Genomic DNA, 6,081 nt, shown 5'->3' with positions numbered 1-6,081 from the left:
GTAGAGCGGAGCTTATCATATGAGTGATTGTCTGTCGTCGTCCATCGTCATCCGTGTCAATGTTTCACTTTTTTGACTTCTTCTTGAAAACGACAAGCCTGATTTGTTCACTTCGTGATGATATCTTCAATTCTATAATTTTTGTGAATATTTTTGTCATTTTTGGTAAAAAGTGATATTTTCGACTTATTGTTGAAAACAAAAAGTCCAATTGCTTTGATATTACATATATAGGTACTACATGTAGACCTCTCTCAGATTTGTTCATTTCGTGATGATATCTTCAATTCTCTAATTTTGGTGAATATTTTTGTCATTTTTGGTAAAAAGTGATATTTTCGACTTATTGTTAAAAACAAAAAGTCCAATTGCTTTGATATTACATATATAGGTACTACATGTGGACCTCTCTCAGATTTGTTCATTTCGTGATGATATCTTCAATTCTCTAATTTTGGTGAATATTTTTTGCATTTTTGGTAAAAAGTGATATTTTCGACTTCTTGTTAAAAAAAACATAAGTATAATTGCTTTGCTATTATATATATAGGTACTACAGGTAGATCTCTCTCAGATTTGTTCATTTCGTGATATCTTCAATTATCTAATTTTAATGATTATTTTTGTCTTTTTTGGTAAAAAGTGATATTTTTGAATTCTTGTTGAAAACAGTCCAATTGCTATGCATACTTATACATATTGTTCATTTTCTAATGATATCTTCAGTTGCTATCTCAGCCGACAGGCTGTATTTTTGTTCCTAGTATATATTGAATTGACCTGGAAGTTTTTGAATTTAAAAAGTCAATCTAAGCAAATAATCAAAGTAAGCAAATAACACCGAATAAACGGCAAGGTAAAGACTATGTCTAATTATAGTAAATACGTACTGCGTGCGTGACTCGAACCGGCGCTCGCGTACGGCACCTAATCGCCTAGCTTCACGCCACTACACGTCTTCCCCTCGGCCACCAGGCATCCCCAAAAAAGGATGCTTAATAACCGAGCTTATTACGTGCAGAGAACGTGAAACCCGTCCACGCGATACGCGCCACACAGCATGGCCAGAATGCGGCAAAGGCCTTCAGATCTGGCTGCAGTAGGATGGTGAAAGTAATGGTACAGCATTTTAACAGTGAATAAGTACTGAGAAATAATATTTAAACTCATAGTTTGCAAGGTAAAGACTATGTCTAATTATAGTAAATACGTACTGCGTGCGTGACTCGAACCGGCTTTGCAAGGTAAAGACTAAGTAAGGTAAAGCAAATAATCATGTTTATAATATCCAACTGCATTGTTTTGTAAAATAAACTGATCAGCAGATGATGATATTTGCTCAGTATTACAATGAAAGCTGACTATAAAATTAAATGTAAATTTGTTCAAATGTTTCAACAATATTAATTATTCATCTAGGTTCACTGAGCCAATCTTGATAGTATATCAAAATAATGCAATAATCAAAATAGCAGCGATTTTCCCACGACAATAAATTCTTGCTCTTGTTACTAAAAAAATCAATAAGCTGTATGACAGATACTAATCCTAAGAACTACTCATATTACCGGTAGTACATATCTGTAGGCGCTGTGGAATTAGTTATAAAACTATGCAGTTTGGGGTGAAAACATGTGCTTATACTAATACCATGGAGGTTCTTTTTTTACCTCCACGCTGATACTAATATAAAATTTGTGGACTTCATTTGTCCAAAATTTATTCCTCATGTTGTATTTATAGTATTTTTGAATTCATTTCAATTTAGTTTTTTATGTCATGCCTAATGTACCCACATTTGTTGAAAGCTACACTTGTTCAATTTCTTTTATATAAATATTGTTGATATTTAATTCCCCAATCAATAACATCTCCATAATGACTGGAGTCAATATATAATCACTCAACTTACAAGTTTGATTCTATTAGACCTGAAGATCAAGGAAACTCCTATAGATATTGTGGATATCAGCAGGGGTTCTGAAATTGTCCCTTGGTGCTTTACTACATTTGTAATTTTTTAAGTACTTCATATTACAGCCAAAGGTTTCTTGAAGTAAATAAAAATAATTCCATTTAGTTCACCATTATTCATAGTTTGTTCATTTTGACAGTTTCACATGAATAACCTTCACAAAACCCAGAGTGTGGATTAATAAGTGCATATGGACATTAGGAAATACAGAACTCTTGCTTAGTTTGAATTTAGTGTAGAATAGAATATTTTATTTATTATATTTATTTGTTTTTTGCCTTGAGTATTGATAAAATTTGAAATAAACATTCCGTTCATAAGATTAGCATTATCCCAGTCAACAATCAGCTTAACATCATTATTTATAGCTACACTTCGATGGTCAGTGTGATTATCTGACTATGTCAAGTTGTTTCCTCAACATCATGCAAACCAATTTAAAAAATAATTTTAGCACATGAAATATACTATCCATATTAGTGAACACAATATGGTCATGAATGATATTAAGCATTAAGGCAACCCCACAAGACTGTGAGTCAGGTGTGTTCATTGTTCGGACTTGTGGGGTTTACACAGCTGAAAAGTTACCCTAACCACCCTTCCATCTTGAGTAATAATTATATTACTAGATATTGCACAACTCGTTAATACAAATTGATCAAATTGATGTGTCCGTATGGTGAACCATGACGTACAGGCATACACAGTATGTTATGGTATGGTGAGCAGTTGAAGCATGAAAATCCGTCATTGAAATGAAACAATGTTTGCAGATCACCTTGGCAAGAAGGTATCATTCATTCTGATAATGATGTTAGTATATGCACGAAGATTTATGTCTCAAGAAATGTCCAAAAGTTACATCTGTTTAAGTATTGTTGGTGCACCATTAATTGGTGACCAATCTAGTGTCTAATGGCAACACCTATGTTGGTGCAGCATTGGTAACCATTTTATTCTATAAAAACAGGGGCCTTGGTGACCATTCTATTCCATTGGTGACCAAGTTTAATGATTCAGACAGCCATGTTGGTGCAGCATTGGTGAGCATTTTAATACATAATAATAAACAGAGGCCTTGATAACCATCCTAGTCCATAATGGAAGGGGAGTAATGATGGCCATTTTATTCCACAATGAAGGGGCACTACTCAAGCTTAATGATTCAGACAGGCATGTTGGTGCAGCATTGGTAACCATTTTATTCTATAATGATAGACAGAGGCCTTGGTGACCATTCTATTCCATTGGTGACCAAGTTTAATGATTCAGACAGCCATGTTGGTGCAGTATTGGTGAGCATTTTAATACATAATAATAAACAGAGGCCTTGATAACCATCCTATTCCATAATGGAGGGGGAGTAATGATGGCCATTTTATTCCACAATGAAGGGGCACTACTCAAGCTTAATGATTCAGACAGGCATGTTGGTGCAGCATTGGTGAGCATTTTATTCTATATTGGAGGGAAAGCACTGGTGACCATTGTTTTCCATAATGGGGTGCACCAGTGGTAGCCAAGCTAGCCAATAATGGAGAAAGCCATGTTGGTGCAGAATTGGTGAGCATTTTATTCTATATTGGAGGAGAAGCACTGGTGACCATTGTTTTCCATAATGGAGGTGCACCAATGGTGGCCAAGCTAGTCAACAATGGAGACACCCATGTTGCTGCAGAATTAGTGACCATTTTATTCTATATTAGAGGGGAAGCGCTGGTGACCACTGTTTTTCATAATGGAGGTGCACCAATGGTGGCCAAGCTAGTCAACAATGGAGACACCCTTGTTGGTACTGCATTAGTGACCATTCTATACTATATTAGAGGTATTGGAGGGATAGTGCTGGTACCCATTGTTTTTTCCATAATAGAGATATACCATTATTTCGCTGACTGGAAAATGCACTAAATTAAAACACAGTGAACATGTAAAATTTAGCATAAAACACATTATCTAAATGATGAAACCGTGAATTTAAAACCCACTGAATATGCCTGAAATAGTAAATCAGCGAAATGAAAACCCAGTGAAAATAAATCATTTCACAGTATGTAATAATAACATACCACCATGAACTTGTCCTGGCGTGTGTGGGGGGTGTGGAAGTGAATATACGGTCACAGGACACCACATCACTCATGAAAATAACTTCCATTCCCACAAACGTCAGGAAGAGGCCATGGTGTCTGTCGTATTATTGTTCTTTAAAACTATTAGTAGATGTATAATATTATTTGGTGATAGGTTTGATTTATAATTTCAATACTGAATAGTTATTAATGAAAATGTTATTTGTAAAAGTTGTAAATGTCCCTCCACGACTAATGTTAAACGATCTATGGTTGGATATGTTATTTCTACCTAATTAAATGGGGTTATAGTGATCATGTACCAATTGACATTAATGGCGATTTTTATTTTCTTCCAATCAATCTTAAAATGTATTCTGAACCTGATTTAAAATCCACCAAAACTTTTTAGTAGACGAGATAGATGCACGTTTTTTTCCACTGATATGGAAAATAATATAACAAATTAGAATAACTGAGAGTAGAAATCGGATACGCTTGCCTATCTCTATGGTTCCAACAGTTAGACAGCTTGCAGACAAAAATCGTATATTGACAATGAAATAGAGGTTTTTCATCTCCAATTTTATTACAATCATGGAATTTACATAGTCTTTCTTCTCTTTCAATCTCTGAATGTCTCTCCGATTCAACTGGTAAGAAATGTGCCGATACTCTAAACCTTGTCAGAGCAATCCTGTGTTTTTATTTGTAATGTCATCTAAATACTTTTTCAAAAGCATGTTTATCATTCTTAATTTTTTGTATAAGTCTAATTTTTATTGCCCTGTATATATTTCTGCCACTTATTTTGGTACACTTTCCTTATTCTTTCTTTGAAAAGAACATTGAAATTTTTAGTTTCAAGGCCAGTAGAACAAAACTGAGTAATTTCCGATAATTCATCAATAATACTAACCCAGGGATCATTTTGACTCAAAACTATTTTCTACAAAGGCAGCATTAAAGATAATATTATTAGTTTGTTGACAATAAAGTCTTTGATAAAATTTCATCAACAAACTACAAACGTCAACCATGATAGAATACCGACCTAACTCACCACGACAAGCACTGTTAGAAGACATTCTATGGACACCCAAGACTCTCTTACAGAATTTTAGGTGGTGTGCGTAAATGCAGGCAACATGAATGCAACATAAATGCGAAAAAGTGGTACTGAAGAGAATAAGGTTAGGTATAAGAGATTGAAGAAACAAGCAAAGAAAGTGGTGGCAAAGGCCATGAGGGAGGAAAATGAGAAGGTGCTGAGTGAGCTTAAGGAGAATCCAAACAAGGTGTATAAGATAGTGAAGGCAATGAAAGGGGATGGAAGAGATGTTACAGGGGGAAGATGTATGAGAGGAAGCGATGGCAAGTTGAATTTTAGTGAGAGAGATAGAAGTAAAGTCTGGAAAGAACATATGGAAAAAATCATGAATGAGGAGAATAAGTGGGATCAGGATGTGGAGGCTGATCTGGTGGAAGGGCCAGTTGAAAGAGTGAGTCGAGAAGAAGTAGTGAAGGCAATCAGAGACATGAAAACTGGAAAGGCTGCTGGACCCTCGGAAGTGAGCGCGGAGATGATTTTTGCAAGTGAAGACATGGGGATTGGTGTGATAATGGAGTTATGCCAGAGAGTGTTAGATGGAAGAGGAATGCCTGAGGAGTGGGAGGTGAGTGTGGTAGTACCAATTTTTAAAGGAAAAGGGGATGCAAAGAGTTGTGGTGCGTATAGGGGTGTGAAACTATTAGAGCATGCAATGAAAATTGTGGAGAGGGTGATAGTGAATAGAATCCGGAAATTAGTGGAAGTGGATGAGATGCAGTTTGGTTTTATGCCAGGGAAAGGAACAATTGATGCAGTGTTTATTCTGAGGAGGATGCAAGAGGAATATCGTGCAAAAGGGAAGAAACTGTATATGTGTTTTGTGGATTTGGAGAAGGCCTTTGATAGAGTCCCGAGGAAGGTGATGGAGTGGGCAATGCGGAAGAGAGGTATACCAGAGGCAATGGTAAGAGCAGTGATGA

The sequence above is a fragment of the Saccoglossus kowalevskii genome, chromosome 3 (genome assembly GCF_978046115.1).
Source record: "Saccoglossus kowalevskii chromosome 3, keSacKowa6.1, whole genome shotgun sequence".
Taxonomy (NCBI): Eukaryota; Metazoa; Hemichordata; class Enteropneusta; family Harrimaniidae; genus Saccoglossus; species Saccoglossus kowalevskii.
This window is presented reverse-complemented; position numbering follows the sequence as displayed.